The sequence below is a fragment of the Dipodomys spectabilis genome, unplaced genomic scaffold (genome assembly GCF_019054845.1).
Source record: "Dipodomys spectabilis isolate Male_0828 unplaced genomic scaffold, ASM1905484v1 ptg000436l, whole genome shotgun sequence".
Lineage (NCBI taxonomy): Eukaryota > Metazoa > Chordata > Mammalia > Rodentia > Heteromyidae > Dipodomys > Dipodomys spectabilis.
Window position 1 is genome coordinate 5,556,154 of NW_024871113.1, and position 13,487 is coordinate 5,569,640.

Genomic DNA, 13,487 nt, shown 5'->3' on the forward strand with positions numbered 1-13,487 from the left:
GAGGTGGAAATTGGGGAGAAGCAATAACCCCAAATCTCAGTTACCTTTTGGTAAAAGTACTATTATGATGGTATCTGTGAAGAAATTGTTTCCTTCAGGTAAACAAATACTATAATGTTCTAAAGTTTGTTGTAAATCTACAAAAGACTTAGAACAGTGTCTAGCACTGTTTTGATTATTTTGATTCCCTCATAATTAAAATGTCAGAACAAAAGCAAGAAATTCATTGGTTTAACTTTTAATAGCAGCTTGCATTGTTTTCTTACTTAGAAAATGGTAGTCATGCCAGTAACACAGGCTCAAACCTATCATCCTAGTTACTTGTGAAGGCGAGATTGGAAGACTGCAATCTAGCTTGAACAAAAAGGAATTCTATAGACTTTATCTCAACCAAAGGCTGGGCGTGGTGACAAACTCTTATTATGCCAGTTATGGGGGAAATGTAGCCCAGCTTCCAGAAATTACATGCTTTTATTGCTTTGTTTTGTTTTGATAAGCTCCTTTCTATTCTTAAAACCAGAAACTGCCATTCAAGTCTGTCAGCCACTGATTTCTCTGACCCTGACTGTAATGTTGATTTTCTTGCCGCCTTCTTTTCCATTCACTTGGACCCTTATGAGCACGTTGAGCCTAAGCAGATCATCAAATAATCTTCCCATTTTTCACCCTCAATTCTCCACTCCCCTCAGGCCTAAGCAAGACTAATCTTTTCTATTTTCCTGTTGCAGACATTTACAGACATAGAATCATATACAACCTCCTATAACTGCCCTTGTTCACTTAGGGTAATTTTAGTTTTTACTTTTCCTAGGATCATTCCTCTATTTTGGTTTTTGTTTGTTTGTTTGTTTGTTTTTGATTTTTTTTTGGTCCGGTCGTGGGGCCTGAACTCTGGGCCTGGGTGCTGTCTCTCAGCTCTTCAGCTCAAGGCTAGCACTCTACCACTTGAGCCACAGCGCCACTTCCGGCTTTTTTCTTTTTTCTTTATGTTGGTGTTGAGGAATCGAACCCAGGGCCTCATGCATGCAAGGCAAGCGCTCTACCACTGAGCTACCTTCCCAGCCCCTCTATTTTGGTTTTTTTTTTTAAATTATTGTCAAGGTGACAGAGGTGTTACATAGTGAGTACATTTCTTGTCAAACTTGTTACCTCCTCCCTCATTTTTTTTCTCACTTTCCCTCCCCCAAACCTCACCCTGAGTTGTACAGATCATTTCTAACATATTGTCTTGTGGTTATTGCTGTTGCATTGGTTCCCCCTTTGTCTTTTGTCCCACCATTTTGTGGTTCCCCTTCCCTTCCCTAATTCAGATAAATGTATATACAATACCCAGGGTACCAAAATCAAATACAGTGACAGCAGGGGATAAACCATAGGTTTGTCAGGGGGGAGCGCAAAAGAAAAAAGAAATCACGTAGAACATTAAAAACAGCAACAACATGTGTCCATGTCTTAGAGTTCATTTCACTTAGCATTATCTTATATGGTCATAGGTGCATAGCTATTGAGCTATTCTGCTCATTTGCTAGGATTATCCTAGACATATACTAACTATTACAAATGAGGGCATTTGAGTCTGCTTACTTCACTTAATATGACATGTCATTCCTTCTGATGAAAGCATAGAAATCATATATATATATGTATATATATATGAATGTATATGGTGTGTATATATCTATACACACCACATTTTCTTGATTCATTCATCCTCTGAGGTGCATCTGGGTTGGTTCCAAATTTTAGCTATGGGAAACAATGCTTCAATGAATATAGTTGTGCTGGTAGCTTTAGTAAGGCCTTGTTTGTGGTCATTCGGGTAATGTCCAGGAGTGGGATTGCTAGGTCATAGGGGAGCTCTATGTTTATAAGGATTCTCCAATAACAGTATATATCAATACTTCATTCATTTTTTTACTTAATAACATTGTATTTTATGGATAAACTGTTTTATTTCTTAGCCATTCTAGCTAAAAGTCTGTAAATTTCTGTTGCTTTTTTTTAAGAACCAACTTTTGGTGTTTTTATTTTTCCCTACTTTCTACTTCATTCGTATCAACACTAATCTTTGTTATTTCCTTCCTTATTCAGACTTCCGGTTTACTTTGGTATGTTTTCAATGTCTTAAAGTAGAAGCTTAGGATACTTACTTGAGATTTTTCTTATTTTTTAATATGGGGAATCCATAGCTGAAAATTCAGGAAATTACCCTGCAGTGTGGTTCTTTTTGCTGAAGATTACTTTGGCTATTTGGAGTTGTTTGTGACTTCAAGCAATTTCAAGATCTTTTTTTTTTTTTCCTACTTTTTTGTAAAATGTCATTGGAACTTTTTTAGGAATTATATTAAATCACAGATTGCTTGGATAGAATGGGCATCTTAATATTAATTGCTAATACTGATAACAATTGTTATTTATTTGATTAATTTATTATTTTAAATGCTATTGATGGCAATATTAGTTCTTTCACTACATAAATAGTCTTACACTCTGGGTACAATAGAGCCTGAGGACATAGAGACCTACCTAAGATTGAGGCTGGCCTGATGCTGGGACAGGCATGGAGTCTAGGATTTTAAGTTTTGCCCAGGTACCTGTAGGCTGTGGATGCCATCCTAGAGGCTAGCTTGTGAAATATAGCTTAGGTCCCTGAACAATAGAGATCAGCATGGAATAGCCCTGGAGCTCAGATCATGGTGTCTGATCAGTACCTAGGTCTACCAGGATGGGCCTGGACCCTAGTCCTGTTGGAACTGGCCCACTTCTGTGACATCTGGAGCACCATAGGGATCGGCCTGGAGTGTGGGTCTGTCTTAAAAAGGCCTAGAGCCTTCATCCATGGCTGTCAGCCTGGTATCTGAAGCCAGGGGTACTGACCTGGCACTGTGTGCTGTGTGCTGTGTGATCAGGCAGACTCCCCATGTTTAAGACCAACTGATGATCATATCTAACTCTACCTTCACCTCCAGTTGTTCTTTATAGAAAGTAGTGTATTTACAGGGTCTGAGAGTTATCATATCCAAATCTTTAAAGGCCATTGTTCATGCTATCACTACTCCCAACCACATTGTATCTGGCAAAATATTACACACAACATAACTATCACCACAGGAATTTTTTTAGGCCAAATTGCTTCATGAATCTGTCTCCAGTAAGACAATGAATGTGTGGATTCTAATTCCATAGGGTGCTTTTACTAACTAACATGAGCATTCCAAAAGAGACATTTGGAGTGCTACCATAGTCCTAATTATTACAAACTACAGTGAACAGTTTATCTAATTAGATTTTTTTTAAAAAACAAAACAAATAAAAAACAAACCAGGCTCTCAGTAATGTTAGAGAAAGGAATAATAAAGAGGTAAAATTTTACCCTATCTTTCTTGTGTTTGATAGATTTTTCTGATTCAACAAATATGACAATCTATACTTTGCTACTAATACAAAGAAGTCTCTTTTTCTCTCTCCCTCTCCTCATCCTTCAGGTTTCTGAACTTCAGTGTCCATGAAACAGTAGAAATATGCTCACGAGCTTATTTGTTTATTTATTTTACTTGAACAGATAGGACAATAGTAACCTCAAAGTTGGAGGCCATTATTTCTAAAACACTAGATTTAGAAAGATCCATAAAACCCATTTTAAGCTTAAGCATATTTACTTATGAGTTAATTTTAGATTAGTGCTTCTCACATACACACATATACATATATGAATCATATAATATTGTTCACACTTTGTTAGCAACAATTAGTTATTCAAGGAAATTTCATTTTGACATGTCCATTATGGGTATAATGTATTTTGATCAGGCTCACCCCTTTGTCATTCTCCCTTAACCCTTTCTCCCCTTCCCAAAGTATTCTCACCAAGTATCATTGTTCCATTCTCACACATGCATATAAAGGATTTTGACTATATTCACCTAAGAATTCATTTTAATAAATATTCAGGTTCAATATATTTAGCCAGGGTCTGAAGTTCAAAGAACACTACTTGCCAGTAGTTGTTTCATACAACCCCTGTTATAAGACACATTTATTGCTAGACAATTAGGTTAGAAAAGTTTTTCTTAATAACAAGGAACTCTTTAGAGTACTTAGAATGGAATTTGTGCTATCTATCTATCTATCTCTCTATGCTATGTCATATAGCTATGCTACATGATAAAGATAAAAATGGATGGGGTAAGAAAATCATGGTCCAGACAGAAAGGATAAGGGTCAGGTCAAAGGGAACATAATATGACAAAGTCCTTACACAATCTCATAAATAGAGGCTGGGCAAATCATAACTTTTGGATTCAACAAATGTCCCCCATGTTTTTCTGTATATGAATAAATATCTATTCAACAGTGTCAGTCGCCAATTCCTTCTTATTATTGCCCCTGTGTTTGCTTCCATAAAAAAAAAAAGCTGCTTCCTCAATTTCATCCTTTTCCAGATATGAGCAAATCCTTTAAGACATAATGTCTCTGTTGTTTTTTTAGGAACTATTTTCTTCTAAGGAAGTATATCTCATCTTCTTTGATGCACTCATACCATTTAATTTAAAAATAACAGGGCTGCTTCATTGTTACTATGGGCAAATTTCTCTGTTTCTGTCTTTGGGTTAAATCCAACTACTCCAAGGACAAATGTTTTAAGATTACTAGTGAAGAACCAGAATTTTCTGACAAGGCAGAGAAAAAATTGAAGGTAGATAAACCATTCCAACTATTTTGCTGTATACTAAAGGAAAAATGTGTGTGTGTGTATCATATGATATCTGTGTGTGTCTGTGTGTGTACTGAGGTCAGCAGAAGCAGACCTCTCTCCGGATATAAAATATCTGTAACCTTAGAATACATTCACAAAGGAGAAGCTTGGTTTCAAACTTGAAATATAGGAAAAGAAACCCATCTCATTAGCTATCAATTTCTCAGTAAAAATGTTGCAGTTTTTACTTATGGAAAACTACAGTTTTCTTCTCGTGGACCAGGAGAAAGAATATATTTTTCTTTTGTTTTGGTTTGTTTTTAACTGTGTCAAATGTTCCTCGAATCCCCTATCTCTTTCTCTTGACCCCTCCTTTGACCCATTCCCCGGTATCTGCCTCCCTGGAGTAATTTCTGGGATGGCGATTGGGCGGCTGCAGAAATGGGGATTCAGTTCTCTGGCCCTAGGCTAGGCTGGAACTAGTGGGTGGGACTCAAAGCAGCCAGTATTCCACAAGCAGACTTGCAAGAGGCTTTACACACTTTCCAGGGCTACACCCCCAAGCAGGAGGCAGCCGGCAGCCTAGAGAGCAACCCCAAACCAAGGACACCTGCTGCGGGGGACGCTGCCTGCAGCCCAGTGATCCGGGCCTGGCGTGACCTCGCTATGGTGGGTTTGGCCACTACTTTCCTTTTCGATGCAGAGAAGGGGAAAACAGGTCTAAGGCGGCTGGGAAAGGAACCACAAGGGATCCTCTAGGGTCATCTTAAGGAGCAATGCCCAAAGACTCAGAAACCTAGGCCAGGACTGATTTTCTTGGGCATTGGGAGCAATGGGCTCTCCCTGGTACGCCGCGTCCTGCCCAGCCTGTTGAGCTGGCTGGCCAAAGTGAGCAAGGGGCTGCGGGTGCCCAGGTGCATTCGCGCGGGGACCCACAGGTACCACCGCAGGGTCGTCCCAGCCTCCCACCTTGGCGCGCCGCTGACTCCCTCTTTCTGCCTTCACAGTGCGATTTCGCAAAGCGTGCCTTGGAGCTGCCGGCTATCTGGGAACGCATTCTGGAGGTCTGGGAAGCCATTGAGTAAGTAGGTGCGGGGCATTTCTGACGATCGCGGTACCCCCCAGCGAGGCAGCCCCTCTCCCCGGCCTTTGGCTGGGCTCCTTCATCTTCCCATCCTGGGAAGAAGCTGTCCCAACGATTCCAGCTGCTCAGCACCGGGGAGAGCAGGGGCGCGGTTCCCACGCTGCAGAGAAGCTGGGGGGCCCCCCCGAGGGCGGAGCAGGGACACAGAGGCTGCGCCCCGCGAGGCCGCGCCTTGAGAACGTGCGGGGTGCGCAGGGCTGCAGGACTCCCACATTGGGCGTCAAGCTCCTGGAGCCCACCAGCTCAGCTCAGCGCCACGGCTTCTCTTCTCGCTCCAGTGCACCCAGGGACCTTGGAGCCCGCCAGGCGGGTGGCCGCGCCTGGGTTTGACTTCGTCCTGTGTGCTGCCAGGGGTGGGTAAGCAATTCGCCCTTCCCCAGTGCAGAGCCCAGCCGTGGTCTCTGGATGGCCCGGAGAAGAGTAGCCTGAAAACTTCCAGCCTGCTGCTGGGGTGTCTGCAAAGTGGGGGAGCGCGCGCGTCACTTTACTAGCCTGGTTTCTGTGTTGATTTCGACTGCTGGCATTATGGATGATGGGGAACAGGGCTTCCTCACCTTCCCCACACCTCTTGTGTGCATGCACAGCCTGTGCCCTGTCCGAGGAGCTATCTCTAGATGGCATTTGTGTGAAGGACAGCCTGGCAGTGTGGTCATGTGACTCCAGGCTGTGGCTTCCCTGAGCCTTTCCTTTGCTCCCTGGTTTTCTCATGGTCGCTCCTTCATTTTGCTTTTGATAAACAGTTTACATCTCCTGAAGGAAGACAGAAGTGAAGCAGCCCTCCTACGTGACTACTTGTAGGCATCTTGGTTTCCAACGTCTTAAATCCCCGCTAGCTCTAAGGATAGATTTTTTTTTCATTAGAATTTTATTTGTAATTTATTGATAGTGATTCCTTAGGATCGGTCTTTTAGTTGTGATTTCATTAAATGTCTCTATACGTCTAAACTGTTAACTTCCCTGTTACTTAACACACCAACACTGAAGTGCTTAATTATAAGAATTTTTGTAACTTGGTTCAGAAGGTAGAAGTAATCTGCTGCTTTTCCTAAAGAGGTTATGCATCGATTTTCTTCAGGAGTCATCAGTTCTACAACTCTTTTATGAAGGGTGGTAGAAATCAATGGTAGCCAACAATACAGAAAGGTCTAGCGTTACAAAGCAAAGTTTACTTGTCAAGATACAGTGAGTGTGTTATCTGTGGAGTTAAAAATGACAGGTCTGTGGATCTGCTTCAGAGGTCTTGAACTCAAAGGTGGAATTGCTCCTGATTTAGAGTGACAGAAGAGCGTCCCCAGATAGAGAAAAGAGAGCTGTGATCCAGTAGTAGTGTGCAGTTAAAAGTATGTAATCCACACTTTCTTCTCAAAACAACAGGCTCTCCGCATGAGGTTTGCTGTTTTAGACTCGTAGGAAAACTTCTAAAATTATGTTACAATAATTAAACATTTTCTATAAAAAGATTTATTTGTATGTTTTAAAGTGTGTCAGTTACCAAAGTAAGTTCTGTGGAACTAGTGGAAATTTGTAATGGATAGATGGATGGATATCTTCTTTTTTATATACTGTAAGATCTTTTTAGAATATGACAAAATAAAAATAATTTTCCTGAAATATAAAGTACTTGTACTGGGCACAATGTTTCTAGAGAACAGGATACAAAAGATCCCATGTTTGTATATATTCAGATATAAAATAACTTTATTAAGGTGGGTTTCTGTCTTTTGAGAACAAGGAAAGATTGCAGTTATTTGATTTACATCTGGTAGCCTAAAAATAAAGAAAAGTGTAAAAAACTTCAAAATACTGTGTTGAAACTCCTTACCACGTCTTACTTAATCAACAACACAAACATATTATTATGAATAATATATCAATAAGCTATTTGGGAAACAAAGTATAGATTTTTTCATATATATTTTCTCAGACTTTCAAAATCTTGTCTTTTAACTATTATTACTTTTATTGACCCAGTAGAATATGTGTACATTTGAATTTTGCCAAAAACCATACAAAGAATTAATCTATATTTTCATTTGCTAACAACGCATACGAAGGAGTTTGTTTACAGGATAGTTTAAGTTAGTATAATAGGTATCCACCCAAACCCCAAATTACTCTTTTTTCCAAGTAGATAAATAGGCAGTATTAGGAATGAATATCTGCCTGTGAGAAGAAATGGAAAGGTACAGTAACATTTAGATAAAACAAGCCCTGAAATGCTATTAGTGTGAAACCTTTTAAGAAATGTGATGGAGCTAATCTCTATGTCAGATTCACTTGGAAATTGCTTGGCTTTTCTTCTCTAGTGTAGGATATTTAACTTTTTATGGTTCTGTTTTTTTGTTTGGTTTTGTTTGTTTTCTCATGCCTGTACTAGGGATGAAACTCAGGGCCTCACACTTTTGCATGACTTTTTCACTCAAGGCTGGTGTTTTACCAATACTTCCAGGTTTTAGCTCATTTTATTGGTGGTAAGAATCTCAGGGACTTTCATCCAGGCTATCTTCAATCCTTGCTCAGATCTCAGCCTGCTGAGTAGCTAGGATTACAGGAGTGAGCCACCAATGTGTGGCTATGGCATTGTTTTCATGTCACTCAATTAGAAATATTTGTCCAAGTAAGTTTTATTCTTTCACACTTCAGAGAAACATTTGTATGGGGGGGAAAGGGAGTATCCAGGGGCTTGAACACAGGACCTGGACATGGTCCCTGAGCTTTTTTTCCTCAAGGTTAGTGCTCTACCACTTGAGCCACATTTCTACTTCCGGTTTTTTTTATTGTTAGGAGTTTTATGGACTTCCTGCCCAAGCTGGCTTTGAACCTTGATCCTCACATCTCAACCTCCTAAGAAGCTAGGAATCCAAGCATGAGCTACCAGCCTCGGCTAGAAACGTTTAGTTTTTGTTTAACACTACTAATTACAATGCTGTCCCTTCCTGGTTCATCTTCCTAGTACTGAATAATTTGTTTTGAGTGTCTCCATGTTGACCTGATACAAAAAGAGCTTTTTGACAATTTTTAATCCTTTTCTTGAGCCAATTTCTTTGCCCATAAAGGAGTTAATTGATTACTGGGGGTGGAGTAATTTTTTGGCCATATTAAATCATACTTTTTTTCATGGGCAGTTTTGAAATACCTTGTCTGTTTTGTTTTTATTTCCTCTCCACTGGGTTCAGGCCCAGTAGATTTCATCTTCCTGTAGCCTGAGGGTCAGTAGGAAGAGGCTTAAAGTATATGAGCAAATTTAATTTAGAATTGATTGCAGGGGTCTCTGGCCAGCTTCTCTATAAGCCCACAGAGTACTACCTTTTAAAACTGAAAAGGCTCTGGGGCGTGGTCTGCCTTTCCACGGAAGCGAGACTCGTTGCTTATAGTTTCTGGCCTCTCTTACCTGGCATGCATTCTTACCTCTAATAAAATATGCATGTCAACATACTCTCCTATTTTTATAAAAGTAAAACCAAGTCTAACTCATATACCAACTCCAGGGTCTCACCATGCATGAGAAGAATGATCAGGAAGTTGAGGCCAAACAATGGCCTTAGAAATTAACTCTCCAGGAAAAGGAAGGGGGACTCACTTCCCAATCCCGAATACTTCCTCTACGTTCACCCTATCTTCCTAGCCTCTTGCATGATGCCACATTACATTAGCAGTGCCTACTTAAAAGTCCACTTTTCCTGCTAATTTTAGATCTCTGTCTCTCTCTCTGTGTCTCTCCCTGTGTACCACCCCACTCCCCCCTCCTCCAGTTCTCATTCTCCACCCTGGGACTCACCTTGATGGAAATGGAATGACACAGTAGGTGTCTAAGCTAATTATAGTTGTCCTTTTTTATCACGACCTTAAGGACTTTTGTGCCTTGATGCTGTAAGTTATCTCTATGACGTAAAGGACAGCACTTGTTTGGCAAGTGCCTTGCATGGAATATTTTGGTGTTGGCACTCCAGTGCTATTCTCTGACAGAGTTTGAAGCCTGTTCAGCCCTGCTTGGAAACTGGTGTTTCAGTCACTGATTATTTACAACCACTATTTTTTGTTCCTCTCTTTCCATTTCCAGTGCATACTGACCTATCAAATATTCCTCCTTTCTTGACAATCTAAAATTACAGTTTTCTTTCTGCCCTTTGACAGGTCATGGATGTTCAGTATTGGAATGCTATGAGTTTTCAGGATTTCATTCAGCATGAGCAAACCAGTGTAAGGTTTGACTTCCAAATATTTGACTCTATGTCCTGTCTTCAGATACTCTTCAACCCTTGGGCCTTTTCAGCAGTTTGGAGCTCCAGTGAAACTATCCAAAACTCTGATATTCTTCCTTGACAACAGTCTTCTGTTCTTCCAATATATCACTAACTCACTGCCATTAGCACCCTCTTCTCTCTTTATTTGACTACCCTCATTTTATAACATTCCTTTCTTTATCACATTCATTTTGGGCAGTAATTTCAAGTCCATCTAACCCCAGGTTTCTTTTTCGGCACATCAGACCCATTCTTCCCAACCTTAGCCGCAGCTGGATAAAATGATACAACTTTGTCCTTTCCTCGGTGACAAATAAGTCACCTCCAACTACAGTTTAAGGGCTAATTCATAGGGTTATAAAGTTATTGCTTTTTTCCTTCTAGTCATTCTGTATAAAATTCTGCATAGTAAATATTCTGGACATTTATTAGTTAATTAGTCTGTTCATAATCTTAGTACATGATCTGTGTATCCTAATTCAAATTAGGAATGTTCAGGTCAATTTCTCTTTCTGGAATGCTTGTACAAAATTCTTTCACATGTAATAATTCCTGTAGACTTTAATAATAATATGCAGTTACTTCACCCATTTTGTTTCTGTGTGTGTGTGTGTGTGTGTGTGTGTGTGTGTGTGTGTGCACATACACGTGTGTATGTTCCAGTCCTGATGCTTGAACTTGGGGCCTGGTCTGTCCCAGATCTGATTTTATTCAAGGCTACCACTCTACAACTTGAACCACAGCTCCACTTCTGGCTGTTTTGATAGTTTACTGAAGATAAAAGTCTCACTTTCTTGCCTGGGTTGGCTTCAAACTGCAATATTCAGATCTCAGCTTCCTAAGTAGCTAGGATTACAAGTATGAGCCACTGGTGCCTGGTAGTTCAGCCTATTTTCATTTGGTATAGTTTAGTGGATTATACCATCAAGCATTTTCTCCTTTGGATAGACTCCAGTTTTTCATTAAATGTGGTCCCTATGAGTAAACATAGAATACCATCTTAGGGCCACTGGGTTAGTGGGATTATCTCACTTGATAGTGGTGTAATGTGAATCATCCCAAAAGCCACATTTTAAAATATAGAATGTTGGAGTCATTATTATACAGTTGGCAGGCTGCAGGCAGCCAGTTGTTACAAAGACCTGCAGGCCCCAAATACATATAACACGCTAGGAAACACAATACCAACAATACCAGTACTCCAATTCAGCACCATGTTGACTGGAGACGAGCCAGGAGACAGTACACAAGAGACAATCACAGAGACAGACGTGTATGGTATCATGGCGACTGAGTGGGTTAGGGCCCAAATAGGTCGGCCCTGAGGGCAGATCCACAGGAAATTCCCAGTGCCAGGCACTGGACTGACAGATTCAGCAGCCTATCAGTGCTCTCTCCTGCCTCCAGTAATCGGGCAAGAGGTTTCCTTCCCCCAATATGAAGACAAAATGCCAGACTCTACGAACCGACCACGTGGCCAATACGATGCCGACCAGATCTGATCTCCTTACTTCATTTGTATATAGAAAATTAAACTTGAAAAATAATCTCCATTCTTCCCACTTCCCTCCTTCTTTCCATATTTTTTTTCTGTTTTTCAGTTATATTATATGGCTTATCTATCTTTATCTATCTATCTATCTATCTATCTATCTATCTATCTATCTATCTATCTATCTATCTATCTGTACTGATGCTTGAACTCAGTACAGAAGAAGGCTTTGAACCTTTGAGTTCTAGCTCAGCTTTTTTGCTCAAGACTGGCACTCTGCCACTTGAGCCACACCTCTAATTCAGGCTTTTTGCTTGTTAATTGGAGTCTAAGTTTGGCAAACTTTTTGTACAGACTGGCTTTGGAGTGGTGTTCTCAGACTTCAGCCTCCGGAGTAGCTGGGATTACATGTATGAGACATTTATTTTTCAAATCAGCTGCCCAGCCCAGCTTGTTTGGCTGTTTACGGCCTTAGAAAATCAATTTTACTTTTTGAGACAGTGCCATGCTGTTGTCCAGGCTGCTCTGAAACTCACTATCCTCTGCCTTAAATTTCCAGGTACTGGCCTTAAAGGTATGTTTCACCATTATCAGCTCCATTTGGAACTTTAAAGTATACTTCAATATAATTACATTTAACCTTTATTTTCAGTTCATTTATTATTCTGGAAAGTTGTAGGTCTGGGTGATTTTGATTTTATAAAACAGATTACCATTTCCTGAAGATAAGAAGCAATAAGAGTTTTTCAGTTTTTAATGAAGGCTTCAAAGACACTGAACTGAAAGACATTTGTCAGGATCTTTCTTGCTTTTATCTAGTGCATGACTTAGTACTCTTTGAAGGCTGTTTTACAGGGCACATAGTCAAGTAACTCCTTTTTTTCCTTTGTGTAGCCCAAAAGTGTATGGTGTTAGACCTGGTCAAATACCTTGTTGCAGTGTATTTTCACTTTGAAGAACAGACATGAAGCAAGTGACCTTATTAAAAATAAAAGGAAATCACACTAGTTTCCTTTACATTGATATTTGATATTTCATACAATCCTGTAACCTCTCACTGGATTAAGATAATATTACTTCTCATTTTAAATGCTGATACTACATTTTAAAGAATCTCCCTACAGTAGGCCTGAAGTTCATGTCAAGCTCCCAGGGCTAAGTGCTAAAGTTAGTGCATATACATTTTTTGCTTTGAAAATTGGGTTACCTGAATAGGTTCTTCATATTCTGTTAATCCTCTGCGTCTTAAACATTTTTTTTCCTTTGGTGATACTCGATTGTGAACTCAGGACCTTATATTTGCCTTACTGGTGTTCTACCATTGGAGCTACACCTCCAGCCTGGGTTTTTGTTGATTAATTAGAGAAAGACTTTGGAGGAATTTTCTGCCCAGGCTGACTTCTAGCCTTTATCCTCGAGATCTTAGTCTCCTGGGAACACATGATTACAAGTATGAACCACCAAACCTCGCCAATCACATTAATTTTTAAGGATTATTTTAACAAGCATTTTTATCCACAAATACTTTTGGTACTTTGTAGTATTATTTCTTCCTATTAATGAATTGGCACTCATCTAGAATATTTTATATCATTTCATATTCAGGGTTTTATATTTGTCACTTTCAATTTTGTCCTGTTTTTAAATCAATGAGAACATTACTTTTCTAAAGAACAGTGATGAAACATAGGAGAGCATAGTTAAGCCTGTCCAGTCATGACCCACTGTTTTAATTTCTACATCACAACTCTGCCTGGGAGGCAGAACACTTCCTATAATATCTAATAAAAATGCCATTGTTACCACTTTATTTGGCACTCACTGCAGAGATTGAAAAGGCCTTTTGTACTTTTTTTTTTTTCAATTTTGAAGAGCTTTAGCTTATTTCCTGTTTGGTAATTTACCATCTTA

General features: G+C 39.8%; 1 protein-coding gene across 1 annotated transcript in view; it reads left to right on the forward strand.

Annotated features, from left to right (window-relative positions):
- Nucleotides 1-5,241: 5,241 nt before the first annotated feature.
- Gucy1a1 (guanylate cyclase 1 soluble subunit alpha 1) overlaps nucleotides 5,242-13,487 on the forward strand; it is a 71,814-nt gene continuing 63,568 nt past the window's right edge. Inside the window, exons 1-2 of the mRNA XM_042668470.1 lie at nucleotides 5,242-5,365; nucleotides 5,704-5,777. The gene's annotated coding sequence lies outside the window, so the exon portion shown is untranslated. The remainder of the gene's footprint in view (nucleotides 5,366-5,703; nucleotides 5,778-13,487) is intronic.